Source organism: Gambusia affinis, linkage group LG04, assembly GCF_019740435.1.
Source record: "Gambusia affinis linkage group LG04, SWU_Gaff_1.0, whole genome shotgun sequence".
In the NCBI taxonomy this organism is placed as follows: domain Eukaryota; kingdom Metazoa; phylum Chordata; class Actinopteri; order Cyprinodontiformes; family Poeciliidae; genus Gambusia; species Gambusia affinis.
Genome location: NC_057871.1, coordinates 25976794 through 25994112, shown reverse-complemented (window position 1 = coordinate 25994112; position 17319 = coordinate 25976794). Strand labels below are relative to the sequence as shown.

Genomic DNA, 17319 nt, shown 5'->3' with positions numbered 1-17319 from the left:
GCTGCTGGCTAGTCTGAAGGAGCTCAGTGGGTAGAAGCTCAGCTTGGATACTGGAGCTTCGCTGTCGAAGGCGACTCTCGTTTTGCACAGTTGAATTGTTGCTACGGGAGATTAACGTGCGGGAAAGAAGGCATAACACTGCCCTTTTAAAACTTTTGTACTTTTAACTCTGTGCTCATTTCTCCCTTAAGGCGTCAAGTTGAATTAGTTAAACGGTTTTACTGACCACTTCTGGTTGTTATAAAGTCATATTGTGACCATAACAGTTCCGGCAGTGATTGCTTTGGCTGAACAACATATCGACAATATACTGTTGTTTCAGTAGCAGTGTTAAGAACATGGCCAAGGACATCGGCCTGTTTGGAACCTAATATTCACCACCTTTTATATTTAGTGGGTCTTAAATTTGCTTCTGTCCCAAACCCGCATTGGAGCCAGTCTCTGAGCTGCCTGTCGTCATTTATGCAGGGTTCCTTCGCAGCTTTCGTGGAGAAATTCCAGACCCAGTTTTCCGGAGATGATGTTGGAGTGAGGAATAAGAGTTTTGCCTTTACGTTCTTTAGTTATGCAGACAGATGTTTCTAAAAATGTATAGAGGATTGAAAACACATGGAACATGGATGTAATCCGCCTCCCGACCAATCGGCACCAGCCTGAAAAAAATGGCAAATGGATGGATGTCGTGATAAGACTCAAAGTCACAAAGTATCCCGGGGAAGGAGATTTTTACTCATTCTGAGAGTTTGAGAGATATGGGGTAAGTTCAACCTAGACATAAAAAAAACCAAACATATTTTAATGTTAGCAACTTCCCCTATAATTTGGATTGAACTGAATTGTCCTTCAGGATGAAACCTCAATAAAAACATAATCTGAAGCTGCAGAACACTGTAATTCATTCCCCGTCAGAATTTCCATGTAATCTCTCCCATGCCACAAAGGTGAGTGAATGCAGGATTTATGAATCCTTGAAATTAAAAAAATACAAAACTCCTCATTATGGTTATAAGTAACCATAGAGAGAGGATACTGCTAAAGGAATCTCTCTCCCAGGTTTTATTATCTTATCGACAGCAGCATTTTTCCCTCCCTCACACACTTTGCAACACTCTGAGCACTCAAGCTGGTACAAACGCAAGAAACAGCCCAGGGGAGATTAAAGATTCTCGGCCGATACTTTTTCTGGGGAGAAATGTTTAAGGTGGCATTCACATTTAGAAAGTTTCCTCCTGTGAACTAAACCCATTCCAGAGCGCTTTACGTTTTCAGGACAAAATGTTACAATGATGGCACCGTTTAAGAAGAAAACTAACTTTGTCATTCTGCAAAAACTGGAAGTTGACCTGCGTTTAAACCCCCATCAGCTATTAGATAAAGAGGAAAACTACAACAAAACAGAGCTCTAAAGAGAGAGAGAGAAAAAAAACTCATTAGTCCACCATTGCTCACATTGTTGACTAATGCAGCCCAGTCCGCCATGCCAACTTTAGATTACCTTCAGATGTTTATTCCAAATTCCATCCTGGAATGTCACAAAAAGACCAACGAGGCAAAGCAGCGGAGCGACACTCCAGCCTTTCTAAAACGCAAAGAAGCAAAGTCAGAATTTGAGCTGTTATTGGTTTGTTTTTTCTTCAAAATTTGCCAGCAAATCTGTCTTGGAAACTTTTTTTTTTCTTTTTCTTTTTACTTTTACTTGAAACCCTGCACCCCAAGTGGAAAAGTTTCAGCAGGCATCTGTTTTTTCTGGACACAAGTTTTTCAGCCTCTTAAATGGCGCCAGACACCTTCGTTTGAACGTAGTTTTATTTTATTTTTTTCAGTTAATTTTTTTTGCGACACAGCTGCTAAACCTCGACTGGGTGTCCCTCTGCACGGCTCACTAATGACAGCTGGCAGCGACGACATTCTTGATTTACGTTTTTTTTTTTATACTGGCTGGATTCAAACCAGCAACCTTCCAGCCACATGCGCGCCTCCTCCCTCGGGCTCCCAGAAACTAGCTGTCGCCACAAATTCTTCCGCAATCACTGACACAATCCCCCGGCAGAATATAAGGCAGAGGCTAAACCACAATGAAGTCAGTGTTTAGGGTCCCGGCTGCTCTCTATGCCAACTTCTTCACCACACTGGTTTGTCGTTCCGCTGCAACCTCGCTGACTTTTCTCATGCGCACACTCGCACACGGGCTGCTGCTTGGGAGCACCGTTGCAGCACGCACATACGCCGTCGGACCTTCGCCACATGCGTCCAGACACGCACGCCCGCCAGAGTCACGCTATGCCGGAAAGACGCTCAGCAATGCCTAAACCTCTAACCTCCAGCAGCTTGCAACATGTCTCACAACTTCCATCCCCAGCAGAGCACAGACTGTGACTACAAGAAAAACTTGCATTTAAGAAGACTGCATTTGGTCCTGCAAATGTGCGCTCTCAAACTCTAAGGCCTGCAAACGTTTAGGTGTGCATGTCTCTAGAAACTTGCGCAAGGTTAGCTTCGAGACACCACATGAGCTTTTTTCTCATGAACTCCTACACAGTTAAAACATACATGACATGTCACACTTAATGGAGTCCTCAGGTACGATGCACACACTCATCAGGCTTTCCTCCTCTCACAGGAAACATTTGCTTCTACAGTCGCCCTGGTCTGGCCTCTCCCTCCCTGTAATTTTTTTCTACTCCCTCCTCTCTTGTCTTCCCTCCCTCTAACTCCTTCCTGTGGTTTTCCTCTCCCAATTCACCAGCAGAGCATACCTCTCCTGTTCCCCGCTCCTCCCACTCCTCTCTCTCCCCCTCGCCTCCCCTCGCCTCTCTCACATACTTTATTCTCCAGTGCATTTTCAACTCCCTTCTTTCATTCCTTTCCAGTTTCTTGGATCATGTGTGTATTTGCAGCTTTGCCTATTGCTTTATGTACACAGCGCCACATGTAATGTTTTATAAGTGTTATGAAACTTAATACATTCTGTTAGAACTCTATAAACGTGCAGGACGAAAATGGTCAAGATTGCTTGATCTGCCAAGCAAGGAAGGGTTGAGGGAGATTGGGATCAACAACAGCTCGTCAAGTCGTTAAAACAAAAAGAAGTCAATGTTCAATTTTTAGAAGTGATGTTCTTTGATCTTTCCAGTGCAAGTCCTTTTAAGGAATTTCGGAATGTCCCCGCAACTGCAAGGATCACGGAGGGAGGCGTGGGGGCTGTGTTACTGTGATCTGAAGGCATAAAGAGGCAAGAAGAAAGAGGGCATTTATAAAGGTCCGAAGTGTCCGCACGAGACTTTGAAATTGGATACCTGCTAGAAGAGTACTGGGCACAAACAAAAGGACTAAATGAGTGGAAATGGGCAGAATCACGATGGGAGTCATGAAGGGGGGGGGGTCAGTCTGCTCACACCACAGAGTGAGGAGAAATAGAGTGAAAACATCATTCAAGCGAGGCATAACTTTTGGAAGCGAGCAAACAGACTAGGAAAGTGGTGTGTTATTTCTTGCGTGAGAAATTTTAACCCAGTGAATAACCTCTGGATGAGTAAGACTAGAGGGTTTTTGTTTTTTTATGGAACAAGTACCATCATCTCAAGCCCAGGTAGTCCATTCACTTAAAACTGATTGGCTGGGCGTGCTGTGGTGGCGTAGGGGATAGCGCGACCCACATTTGGAGGCCTTGAGTCCTCGACGCGGCTGTCGCGGGTTTGATTCCCGTACCCGGCGACATTTGCCGCATGTCTTCCCCCCTTTCCTTCTCCCTTTCCTGTCAGCCTACTGTCATATAAGGGACACTAGAGCCCACAAAAAGACCCCCTGGAGGGCAGAAAAAAAACCTGATTGGCTACATGTCTTGCATTTTTTCAGTTTGTTGTGTTAAGATTCCATCCATCTGTCTATCCGCCCATCTGTCTGTCCGTCCACCCATCCATCCATCCATCCATCCTTCCATCCATCCATCCTTTGCCTCCCTAATGACACTTTCCAATCACTCATTCTGGGGTATTCCAAGATGTTCTCTGTTCAGAAACAAAGTTTAATATCTCTAGAAAGTTCCAGGCCTTGCCCATGATTCCTCTTATGAGTTGATCTCGCATAGAAAACCTCCAGGGGTCGACGTCCAGGACTCATTCCGATCAAATACCCAGACTACCATCGCTGACTCTCTTTGAAGCCGAGTTTTTCTCTGATCTCATCCCTGGCCATCGTACAGAGGAAACTTGGTTCAGCCGCTTATATCCAAGATCATTCTGCCATAATCCATATCCTACAACATGGACTAGTAAAAACAGAGCTTTGCTCTTTGACTCACCAGTGTTTCTCAGCGCTGCATTTGAAGCCCTGATCCTTCAGTTGATCTCTGGCTCCATACTACCCGCACTCGGTAACAAGACTATAAGATACCTGAATGTCTCCACTTGACTCAAACACTCAACATTGACTTGGAGGAAGCAGTCTACCATTTGTCTTGTTAAGAACTATTGCCTCTGCTAGTCAATCTTTAATTGGTGGAAGGTTGCAGTTGAATTATCCACCAAAGCATCGATAGTTTTCCATTTCTCCAAGATTTTTCACAAACCATTTCCAGGGTAAGGAAAGGGTCTTCCCCAGGGTATTATAATTGAGGGGCCTGCTTGGAAAACCTCCTTTTGAGAAGCTGGAGTCCAGACCACCTGACTGATTCCCTTCAAACTAGGGACGCAGTAGCTCCATTTGTAGCTCCCAGAGAGCTTCTCACCCCTCATCTCTATGACTGAATATAACCGCCATTCAGAGGAAGATCGTTTTAGCTGCTGGTCATTCATTCTTTCTGTTATAATCCATATTTCATATTCGTAGGTGAGGATTGGAACCAAAGCAGATTAGTAAATCAAGAGTTTGGAAACAGATCAGAGCAGCACCTGAATCTTCTGATCCATAGTTTGGTCTGAAACTATAGAAGAAGTGACTCTCATCTCACACAGACAAAAAAATCTATTTTAATGTCATAGTATTATAGTATTTTATTGTCATAGCAGAAAACTATTTAATTATCCAGTCCACTCATTTAGAAGCGGAAATTTCCAGAAAGGTCGATAAAATCTGAAATTCCAGTCTGTGGTTTTATCGCCAGCACCATCGTCTGAAAATCCAACATGGCTGACTGCCGATGCATATAAAATGAGCTATAGATGGAAGAGAAAATACACATTTGTTTGCACTCTCCACAACGTGTCACTCATTTAGTTGTTCACAAACTCGGTATGCTTGCAACTTTCCTCTCTAAGCACGTTGATCAAATGTCTAAAAGCAAGAAAATGTTTCTGGTTTAGGATGCTAACAGTAACTAGTGTAGCAACAGCTCCGTGTTTCAAACCTGGAGCTGAAATACTGTTAAGTTGGGTTGAATGTAATTCCCAGATATACAAGTTGACAGTTTAAATCTCTCCCCACTGTGTTTCGCTCTCAAGGTCTTGATAAGGCAAACAGAACCTCCAACGTTTTGGCTCATCCAAGCCCCGGTGTTGGCGAGAACTACGGTGTAAACGGGCTGCCTTCTATTATGTCAGGTCTGTTTCTCAGTATGATGTCAGTGTCAACATCCAGGATGCTGACCTTCCCTCATGACGCAAAACATGGCTGCCACAGGAAAACAAGCGAGAGAGGAGGAGATGAAAACCTCAAACAGAAAACGCAGGACGTGGACTCCCACCCTTTCCTCTCCTCACACTTTTCCCATTATTCGTCTCAGTTCTTCCCTCCCACCCTCTCTCCCTCTGGCTCTCTTGCATCTCGGCAGAGCTAAATGATGCAACTCTGCAGACCGAGTATGCAATAGTCACCAGTAGAGCCTGTAGATTGTCTCGCACTGACACTGGCGTCTTCACCCCTTAAAAAGGGAGTGGCGGAGGTTGTCGGGGCCAGAGGAGTGGGGGAGTAGCCTTACGAGAAGGGGCCTATTTTCCTCTTAAAAACTGTTTTACTGACCTTCTGCGCATTTTTAAGGAAGGTACAGCAACTTAAAACGTTAAACTCATCCAACAAGAGAAGCTATAAAACACAAGCCGAGTCAAATTGAGGGAGAACAAATTCTTTAAATTCAAACTAAACTTAAACAACGATCAACAGGATCATCACAGCTTTTGATTATGAAACAAGCTGAACTTGAAAAATGGTAAATTTTGCACACCTACACATGTTAATGGAAAACAATTTGTTTCAATAGACAAGCTAGCACCAAAGGAACATGGACATATTATGGATGTGTTGAAACTAGTCGAATTGTTCTTTTTCTAGCACGCCACCCTGGTTAACATCACATTTTCTAACTACCACCGTCTTGAGAGACATTTGGAAACAGTGTTGCAACAGGACTTTGAGTGTTTTAGGTTGTCACGTTATGCCATAAAAACAACGGCAAAAACGCTGTGTACTGGCACGGTTTGATTGGTTTAACATGTAGTTTTTACTCAGAAGTTAAAACTTTTCTTTGGACAAATAATAAAAGCACGCCCACATCTCTAGATGCTGGTGTTCTGAGTGGGAAAATTTAATTCTTGACAATCAGAACCTCAAAATGAAACATGGCCGCCTCTACCAAACGAAAGGAGAGACGCAGGCAAAAAAACAAAAAAAAAAAAAACAACGTCTAAATGTTGTTTCTCATTAAAATATTTCAAACTGCAAAATTCATTTTAACAAACACGTCGCTGCGGCGTTTGAAAGTACAAGAGCAATAACTATTAGCTTGTATTGCTAATGGTGGTTAGCCTGGTTGTTGCTCAGAGCAAATAACACTGGCTTCTGAACTTAGAACTAATAAACAGTTGAGTTTATTGCCATTCCCACATTAAAGCCCTGACTTCAGAGGTAAATGGACGACCACACAGGCAGAGACTTTTGATGCTTACCAAAGGAATATAACAGTTTATTTTTTACTGCCACAAAAGGTAGTCCACATGCAACCATTGGAATCTACGACTTTACCTAATGACAACACAGATTGGACCTCTTAGCCACATCAGGACATAAAATTATCTACGCATTTTTATAGAAAACTTCCATCGTGAGCATTTCAGTATTTTTAACCTGTTAAGATGCAAAAGGTTCATGAACTCAGCAAAGGAGCTCAGTGTTCCAGAACGTAACTCTTAAATGGCAGGACATCCAACACCACAACACCACAACAAAGAGAGTGGAGAAAACATCAGAACCAGAGTCAACAGCGTGACGCTAGCCGCTTGGACCTTGGGGACACTCACATGGCCCCATTCGTTCTGTTTTAGCTCAACCAGGCAGCAGCAAACTGAAGTGTTCGGTTTTCAGTAACGCTTCAAATTGGGCACAAAACAAAAGACCCGAATGAAGAAGTAAAGAGATTTCTCACCAGAATATCAAAACATGATGAAGATAATCATCTTTATCGTCAACTAAGCTAAAAAAAAAAACAGCACATGTTGGCTCACTGCTTTTCACATGTTTCTATTCCTGTTCTTCAACTTATCTGACCTGGTATTTTCCCCGTCTGTTGTGTTCTTATCCAAATAAATCCAACACACCTCTATTCATTCTCTTGCTCGGTTTGACCCTGTCATACTCCGTGTATTTCAACAGACCCAAGGTCAGTGTGAGCGCTTTTAAGATGTGCAACGGGTAAGGAAATGAGCAGCGTCAGTCTGGTCAACAATCATTCGTGTGCCTAAGCTGACAGGCGACGGATAGAAAAAAAAAGAAAAACTAGAACTCCCTTTTCACAGGAAGAAACCTCCAGGAGAACCCGACTCGGGAGGGACCCCGTCTTCATCAACCAGCTGCGGCGGCGAGGACAGGAAAGAGACACAGACGAACACAAAAGCAGGGAGCAGACTCAGGAAAGGCGACCATCTGCCTGGACTGACTGGAGGTGAGAGCGCAGGAAAGGGCCACAAAGAGACACAAACACACCAGGATGTGGATGCCAACTGTGAAAAGAGAAAAGTGTTTAAGGTGTGTGGATGGAGAGAGCAGATCAAGGAGTGGTGGCCACTTTGTTATGTAACGTGACGCCGCAGAGCCACACAGCAGCACGAGCCAGAGAGGTTACTTTAAGCCATTCCTAACTATGCTAAATGGTTGATGATCTTACAGTCTACCCACCTCTCAGAGGAAAAACTGGGTTATAAATTGACACTCTTACCTTTTTCTCTATTTTTTATTTTATTTTATTTTATTTTGAAAACCTGACTTTCTAATTATTCTTAGCAGCATAGTAACCGCCACAGTCGGCCCAAGCAGGAACGAACCATTTCATGCAGATCCAGGGGGGTTTCAGGGCAAACATGAATGTGTGTTTTTTTGGTCTGGGAGGGGTAACATTTAATTTTTACTCATAAAAACAATCTTTGAAAATACAATATGATTAATTTTGTAATTGACAGGGCCCCAATTTTTTTATAGATATTTTTTTATTTCTATGAACAAAAAAATAAATAAATAAATTGTGGATTGGCCCCCTGTTGGTCAGGGGCCCTCAGACTTGTCATAACTTTTCCCCCTGCTCTGGTCAAATGAGCCCAAAATGACACTTTGTGGACTCCATGCAAAACACCTCCAAGGTGAAACATGGCGGTGACAGGATTATGATGCGTTTTCCTAGCGACATAAAAACTAATAAGAGTTGGTGGGAAGATGAATGGAGAGAAATACACAGATATACTAAAGTTCAATGTAATCATTTCTTTTCTTCTTCTTTGTTTTGTAAAGTACCTTGAGATGATATGTTGTGAAATGACGCCATTAAATGAACTGAATCAAACTGGCCACAAAGCAAATGAGAACACTTGAAGAATCTGATAAAAATCTGTAAAAGATGATCTCTGCAGGTGTGTGAAGCTCATACAGAGAAAACAGAAACAGTTTTTCCAGATTTTTCTTTCTAAGATGGCTGAAAACGTTGCTTCCATTTTCCTATTGTGCACTAATTTGTGTCCCTCCATCACACAAAATCCCAATAAAGTAAATGAGCCCTTGTGGAAAAAGTGGTGAAAATGTGCAGGAGGCATTAATACGGCTGCTTTCAGCGAAAGTTTAAAACGCAAAGGCTAGAACCTGAATTCTCCTCAGTATCACAGGGTTGCATTTAAAGAGCGGAAAATGATCGCAGATTGCAACAACTCTCACAAAAACACTTCTGTAACCAGTAACAGCAGCAGACCTTTGTTTATTTCTGTTCTTAAAATGAATTTTCTCTTAAAAGGAAAAGAAATCACATTATTGCTGGGTGTTTTTTTACCTCTCTCTCTCAGCAACACATCTAAAAAAGACCATTAATGTTTCTTTGCAACCATTGGTCAGACGGATCAGAAGTCGCCTTCTATCCCCTTCAACTTTTCTAACAATTAGTGGAGCAATAGTTACTGCCGAAAGTTAACCACCGATGATTTTATTCACAGCCACTCCAGGTTTTTTGGGGGAAAGTAACAAAAAATGATATAAAGAAGAGAATGAGGGGAGACAAATAGAAAAGAAAAACACAATCGCTTTGCACGGAAAATGGAAAAGTTACTGAAATAAAAACCGGAATGAGGAACCAAGTGAATCTCTCCACCGATCGATTGGAGCCAGACAAGCCCAGGAATAGCCTAAGAGCCGGACACTGAACGCAGTTTTTGCAATATTTTCTTTCCACTTCCATTCAGATTTGCCTTTGGTTTTTTTCCTCTTTCCGCATTTCTCTCTCTCTCTTTTTTATTTCCTAGTATCCCTCTTTCATTCCTTCTGTCATCCAGACCCAGAACACATAAACACATGTGTCTCACATTCCTCTCTGCAGAGCAGATTCACCCAATTTATTTTCACTGTGTGTGTGTGGGTCTCCTCGCGAGTGTGTGTGTGCCAAGCAAGTAAATAATAACCAATCCCAGCTGCGTACTGTAGCCTGTCCGTCTTGTTTACGGTTAGGAAACGTAGACGAAGGTTAAAGAACAAGACTGGATGGATGGATGGATGGATGGATGGATGGATGGATGGATGGATGGATGGATGGATGGATGGATGGATGGATGGATGGATGGATGGATGGATGGATGGATGGATGGATGGATGGATGGATGGATGGATGGATGGATGGATGGATGGATGGATGGATGGATGGATGGATGGATGGATGGATGGATGGATGGATGGATGGATGGATGGATGGATGGATGGATGGATGGATGGATGGATGGATGGATGGATGGATGGATGGATGGATGGATGGATGGATGGATGGATGGATGGATGGATGGATATTTTTTTTCAATTGTAAAAGAAAAATTTAGGATTACAAAAAATTATTTAACTTTGTAAAGAAAAATGTTTTCTCTAGGACTTTTTCCGAAGTGATTATTTGTAATTCTCTCCAAATACAAAGTTATTATTTTGAAAATGCATCAGTAGTGTTAGTCACTAGGGGTTACTTGATGCCACAATATTTTATTTTTCACCTGCAAAAATCTTCTGCAGTACGGACCGGATATTCCTGAATTGCTTTTTTATCTGTCTGCCATATTGGATTTAACAAAAACATTCTTGCACTTGCAGTGGATGGCCAGTAGTTGGCAGTGTATTGTATGACGCACTGGTTTCCACTTCATTTATAAGATAAAAATCCACAAGAAACACAAGGAAATGGCTTTTAGATATCTGCCCACTGCAGTGGCCACTATGCATGAAAGCGATAAAATCACACATGAATTAGTTTGTTCACGCAACAAGTCATCAAAAACCCTCATAGTCCACCAACTACTTCCTGTCGTCTTCTTAGTTTTTGTGCTCTGCGCCAGTGGCAACATCTGCTTGTGGATCACGACGTGGAAACGTGATAAACCACCTTCAATACGACCAAAAAACCCAAAACTTTTTATGGACAAATGAGTTGTTTTTTTTTTGTTGTTTTTTTAAATTGGTGCGTTTCCATTTAGCAAGTTTATTTTCAGACGGTCAAATCGCGCAATAATATGGCTGATGGAAACGCAGGTACCACATCGCTCAGTTTGGGTTTCCCGTCTTGCAGGCCAGGTCCAGACTGTTTCATAAAAAACCTTGTGAAGGAAGATGGTGTTTTTGATTTTTGATGGGTGAGAAGAAATCTGCCTTGTACTTTCAAAGCTCTCATCACGTCAAGCTTAGGATCTGTGGGAGGTAGAAGTAAGAGCGCTCACTCTGTTCCTTTTGGTAGGTTGCCAAAATGCATCCAGGCATTCTTTTGACAGTTAAAAAAGTGTTTTTTTTTTGGTGACTAAAACGATCCGTTTTCTGTTTTCAGCGATGGTAGTCGCTTGCTGTTGCTCCAGATGACAGACCGTCATCCACATATGGTAGTATAACTTTGCCTTTCTGTGGGGGGAAATCACTTCCAAAGGTCTGAAAAGTGGATTTTCTTATCTGCTTTCAAAACGCTGAAAAGACGGATTGTTATTTTATACTTTAACGTTAAAAGAAGAAGACCAAGACCAACAGGCCAGGAATGGGTGGGGAGTGGAGAGGCAAATATGAAGGGGTGGGAGGAAGAGATGGAGGAAGGGGGGTGTTGAGTTGGGGTTTTTGGAATTCGGTCTGTGTTTGGTTTGGAAGCGAAGACCCCGTCTCTGGGCTCTCTGGAGGATAATGGAAAAGAGAGGGAGAAAAAAAGAGAGGTTTATGGGTGTGTGTGTGTGTGTGTGCGTGTGCGTCTGTGTTCCCTCGCAGGTGGTCGGTACAAGCTGATGGAAGGGGTGGGGTCTCCATGTGTCTCGAAACGTGTGCGTTCGCTGAACCGCGTCGACACGCCGGCGTTCAGGTGCCGCAACAAACAGATGGGAGTTGTGATCGTGTCAGAACGAGAGCGCGGAGACGCACAGAGGAGGTGAATAAGACATTCCTGAGACGGCGGAGGAGGAGGAGGAGGAAAGGGGGGATGCAGGGAGTCAGTGGTTAGTTGGTGGTTTGAAACTAAGAGGAGAAAAATGACTGCCGGGTCCAGGGTTGGGCCCAAAATTGTTACCACAACCAGCCAGCGAGCCAGGGGGAAGCAGAGGAAAACACAGTCGAAAAATTTTTTAAAAAGAGTTATATAGGAGGAGAAGCGAAAAAGGGCCTCCTCCTCCTACAGGAGGGCCTGCAGACTCCGTCCTGTGCCGCAGGGGGAGAAAAAAAGGGGGGAGCGGTGCTTTTATAGCTGGGCTGAACCCACTGAACCCATCATGTACAAACAGCAGAGAAAGTATGGAAACAACAGAGGCCTGAAGGCCGCAGTCACCCAGGGAGCTTCCAACGAGGGGCTGCAGGTTAGGGACCAGGACTGGACATTCGAGAGCGACGACAACAGACTGTCATTGTAGCCAACAACTTACTTCAACTGATAAACTTCATGTTGCTTTGATTTTGTGTTTAAGTCTACCTTCCTTCGTCTGTCAGTGTGTTTCATTGCCTTTTGTCAAATTTTTGGGACTATTTTGCTTTCTTCATATCATTTCAGTACGTGTACTGTCTTGCCAAGGTACACACATCAATATATATATATATATAAACAACTGTTAACTTCAGTTGTTATAAAAATACTGTCCATCAAAAATGACTTAAAAGAAATTTGGCTTGGTAATTTGCACCTTGAAATTGGGTCTCTGTCTCTTTAAGAAGCTCCTGCTCTTTCTGAAACTCCGCCTTCAGGGAGGCATCACAACATGGCTCCTTTAACAACGTTTTTACCAGCGACGAGCTGAGAAGTAGGTCATATAAAGATGCGCAGTTCCTCCAGGCGTTGGCCAATTGGTGCTGGCTAGTCTGAAGGAGCAGAGTGAGGGAGTCGCAGAAGCTCAGAAGCTTCAAAACTTTAGCTCAGAAGAGGGGCTCCATCCTTGAAGGTGAATATCTCAACGGTTGCCGTGGGAGATGAAAGGATTTCTCAACCAAGCATGACAGAATCAAAGCAACATGATGAGAGAATAACATTATACCATAATGTAAAGTTAAAAAAAACTTGATTTTACACGTTCCTTACTTCAACAACACTTCTGCTGTGTTTTAGCTTATCTATTTTCTTCTCTATGTAGATTCTGGAAGAGGTTTACTTAGGAAAAATATTGCAAAATTCCTCGCAAATACTTCTAAGGCAGCACACAAAAAAATCTGTGATTTTGATGTCACTAAAATCCTGGAGGGACTGCTTAGTGAACAAACAGCCTCCTGAAAACCAAGCAGCAAACAAAACAGGGAGAAAGTTTAAAGCAGAAACAAATGCAAAAACCACTAGAAGAGACATGGAAACTCTCAGGTGGAACAACATGCTGACAAACCAGCTGTTACCGTGCTGTCCACAGAGCTGGCTTTCATTGAAGGGTGGTGGAAAAAAAATATAAGAAGTCCCATTTGTAGTTTGCTACAAGCCATGTTGGGGACACAGTGTGATCACATTAGATTAAAAAAATTTAAAAAAAATCACCCCAAACAAACCAGCCCCACCTTGTTCGACCACTACTGTGGGAATGCTTCTCTGCAGCAGTGAAAGGGAGATTGTTGAGAGATGGTTGATGGAGCTAAATACTGTAAATAGAGCTGAGAGAGTCCTGGAGGTTCACCGTCCAGCAGGGCAACAACCCTTCAACATACAGCTCCGGCCATAAAGGAATGGTTTAGAGCAAAGATGATTCTTGTATTCGGTCTCATTGGAAATTTTTGGCATACCTTGGAAGCGTTGCTGTCCCAGAGCGCTTTCCTTCCGATCCGAGGTGGAGATTTTTTAAAAGAAAAATGGGCCAAAACTTTAGTTACTGGATGTGCAAAGCTGGTAGAGAAATACCCCAGGTAAGGGGTATTGCTGTAAAATGTAGTTTTCTAATGTGTAGCAAAAGTTTAAAGACCACATTCAATCATTGGTCTATCACGTGGAATTATGATCAAATATATTGAACTTTGTGGTTGCAACATGATGCAAAATGCAGAAAAAAACACTTATTGGCACAAGATTATGTCACATCTATAAAAATTTATGTTCTGTCTTCTACAACATTTCTTCCCTAAATCCTACATTCCTCTCTCTTTCTTCACTTGTTGACTGACTTCCAAGATCTTCTCTCTTCTTTCTGCCTTCTCCTCTATCTTGTTTTCTGCATTGACCTGACTCTTTACTTGCTGCCAACACATTATCGAACGCACAAAAACAGACCAATCCCATATGTACCCAAACAGGAGTGTTCCTCGCAGTTGGATAAGGGCAGTAAGACAGACAGATGGAGGAATTACAGGAAAGGAGATTGCTTGGCTCTGATTCTTTTAGGAAAATCCACACAACTGTGTCTGGCCCAGCCTTTAAAGAGCTACATGATGCAAGGAGGCTGCAACCTGCACATTTGGGGCTTTACAAGAATCGCCCCCACACAGCCAGCTCTGGCCACCTTGTTGCAAAGTTTGGGGAATTCTGTGGCGCCGATTAACTCATAGGTCATTACCAACAAACGCCCTGCCTTTTGGGAATGAGTACGGATAAAATTCACATGTGTTATGCTCGAGGAGGTGTTAAAATTTTCAGGAGTGATGACGTCAAAGGTTGGGGAAGTCCGTGTTTGCCCATCTGCCGACCTTTATACATACATTAGTGCAGGGGTCTCAAACTCTAGTCCTCGAGGGCCACAGTCCTGCAACTTTTAGATGTGCCTCTGCTGCAGCACACCTGAATAGAATAATTAAGGCTCTGGAGAAATGATCTACACAAGGTGGAGGTAATTAATCCATTTCATTCCAGTGTTTTGTACCTGCGGCACATCTAAAAACTGCAGGACTGCGGCCCTCGAGGACTGGAGTTTGAGACCGCTACATTAGATGCTACCGTTGAAGAAAAACCCTAAGACAGATTGGGTTGGAATCTCAACAAAGGTGTTTACTTCCCAATTTACTTATTGTAAGCCTACTAACAACTTGGTAGCATAACTGTGTCCTTCTGGCTGCATGTTAGTGGTTACTGAGCATTAGTGTCACAACAAAAAATGGGTTACTCAAAGTTACTGCCGCTAACAAGAAGTTTAGTAAGCTGTTGAATCATTGGGTGTATTTACTTCACACACAGTTGTTCAAGTTTGGCTTCATCTCCATTAAGGAAATATTAAGATGCTTGAACGTGGTGTGTGGTTTCATACACTTCGTCTCAGATTTAGCGGAGGCTGGACCAAGCCATTGTTTTGGTAAGTTTCAGGTCTCAAGTCTTTATCCTGAAGTCCTGAGTCAAGTCTCAAGCAAAGACAGCCAACTGTAAGTGTCAAGTCCCAAGTCTGCAACTTGAAATTTCAAGTCCTTTCAAGTCTTTTTTTTAAATCATGTTAAAAGTAAATAATAGACAATGTGTTCTTCTTTTTAAATCTGTGTTTATCTCAAATTATGATGAAACAAGTTCAACTGAACGTACAAAATATCTTTAAAGTCATTCTAAAATGACATCTTTATGTTGTCTAATTAAACTTTATGTTTCCAAATAAAAATGTAATAAAAAATTCTGTGAAAAACTGTCAGTATGATTTCCCAAGGCGGATGTCTTCAGATAAACGACCCGTCCTCTGATGGAACTGGACCCGCTTCGGCGTTATGATGGGGGACCGATAGAGAGAAACTCCTTTCCCTGAGTTCAGGTACAGAACCCGCTTTCTGAAACGGACCTCTGCTCACCATCCACCGGTGATCTTGAGCTAACAAGCTAGCAAGTTTTAAAATGGCGCGACAAAAAGAAGCATACACGTTAGAACTCGGACTTGACTCAAATCCAAGTCATACGACTCGAGTCCACGCCTCTGATAATTAGAACCTGAACAACTCTGAATCCTTCTTATACGTTCATTTAAATAAAATACTAAAACTGAAATCTGTAATCGTATCACAACTGCAACGCGGTTGTTAAGGTGATTCCCACTTTCTGGGGAGCAGGACTCATGGGTAGCATCATTCCTTTCAGTAGAAGTACAAGCAGAAGCACGGAAAAAATGTTGGTTTCCATAAATCAGTATAAAAATTATAACTTATAGAAAAGTCCCAGAAAGGTAGCTTTTAATCAACGCAGGTTTTTTATTTTGTATGACTGAGAAAAGGCTCTGTTTTCAAAACTTTTCCAGTCAGTAAAGTTTTGTTTGTTTTGTTTTATGTTTGAAGGGAAATAAAACATCCCTAATCCTACCCTGCTCTGAAACAACACTAGTGGGCCGGGAATACAAGCTTGTGGAACTCCTTTTTTATGGCGAGCAAGTGTAAAATGTGAACAGTTGCAAATGTATCATTCCCAAAAGAATCTGCACGTTTGACGCCGTTCTCCACAGAAATGTCTTTCTACATCACGAAACTGTACAAAATCAAATAATAGAAAAACAGTACAGAATGGGAACCAAATTTTAACTTTTTTACCTTTATTTTTATTTTTTTGTACTTTTATGTTAACATTTTTTAAAAGAAAGAATGGATTTTCAAGGTGATTTTTTTTCTTTTTCCTTTTTTTTTCATCTTCTAAACAAGTGTAGTAACCTATAAGCCGGATTTACATGTTTACATATTTAAGGGGGAGTAGCCTATACTTTATTAGTGATCGAGTGTTTACCTTTTAGGAGCGCCTCCGTTGCTTTTGTGGTTTGTTAGGAGATGCTGTCGATGTCTTTGAGAACAAAAAAAATAAAAATAAAAATTTAAAAATCAAGCCAGTTTGTGTGGCTCTCCTTGTAACATCTCCCAACCAGTTGCAAACCGGTTCTCTTTAAAGATAAGAAAAAATGTTGGAATTAGTGTCTCTGCAGTGAATAAAGTGGTCAGTTTTCAGGTAGGTAACCAAAAACCTTGTCAAAGAAGTAGTTTCTGTCAAAATTACACTGCCAAAAAGTAGAAGAAGAAGAAGAAAAACGATTCAAAGGAAAACAAACACAAGAAAAACTGTCACTCGGGTTTGAGTGATTTAAATTTGAAGTCGTCCACAGATAATAAGGCGGAGGTTTTTCTAGAGGTGCATCGCCTATTTGCGACGCTGGTCAACTGAAGCAGAGAGGAGCGGGGAGCGGAGAACAGGCTATCCGAGAGGAGGAGGCCTCCAGAGGGCGGAGAAGAGGAGGAGACGCGGCATCTGCCAGCTGTTTTTGACTCGGAGTGGGAGGCAACAATACATACCTTTAAGTTGCATAACGTCTTTCAATCCAAATGATTTGGAAGAATTTTAGAAAAAATATGTTTTATTAAACTTAAACACTTCAATGCTCTAGATGTCAAGGGAATAATTTTCACACGACAAAGATCCATCCCAGACAGACTCCGTTTGTGACAGAAAATATGTAGTTCGGTATCCAAGTAATTGCTTCAGCGCGCGTTGCCACCCCCTAGTGGTTAAAGTACAAC

General features: G+C 42.2%; 1 protein-coding gene across 2 annotated transcripts in view; it reads right to left on the bottom strand.

Moving 5' to 3' along the window:
* LOC122829939 (zinc finger protein GLIS2-like) overlaps positions 1-16970 on the bottom strand; it is a 31498-nt gene extending 14528 nt beyond the window's left edge. Inside the window, exon 1 of one of the 2 annotated variants that reach the window (XM_044114869.1) lies at positions 16538-16970. The gene's annotated coding sequence lies outside the window, so the exon portion shown is untranslated. Of the gene's footprint in view, positions 1-1495; positions 3664-16537 lie in introns of those variants that run through there. The other variant, XM_044114870.1, reaches the window with a different exon arrangement.
* Between the last annotated feature and the right edge of the window lie 349 nt (positions 16971-17319).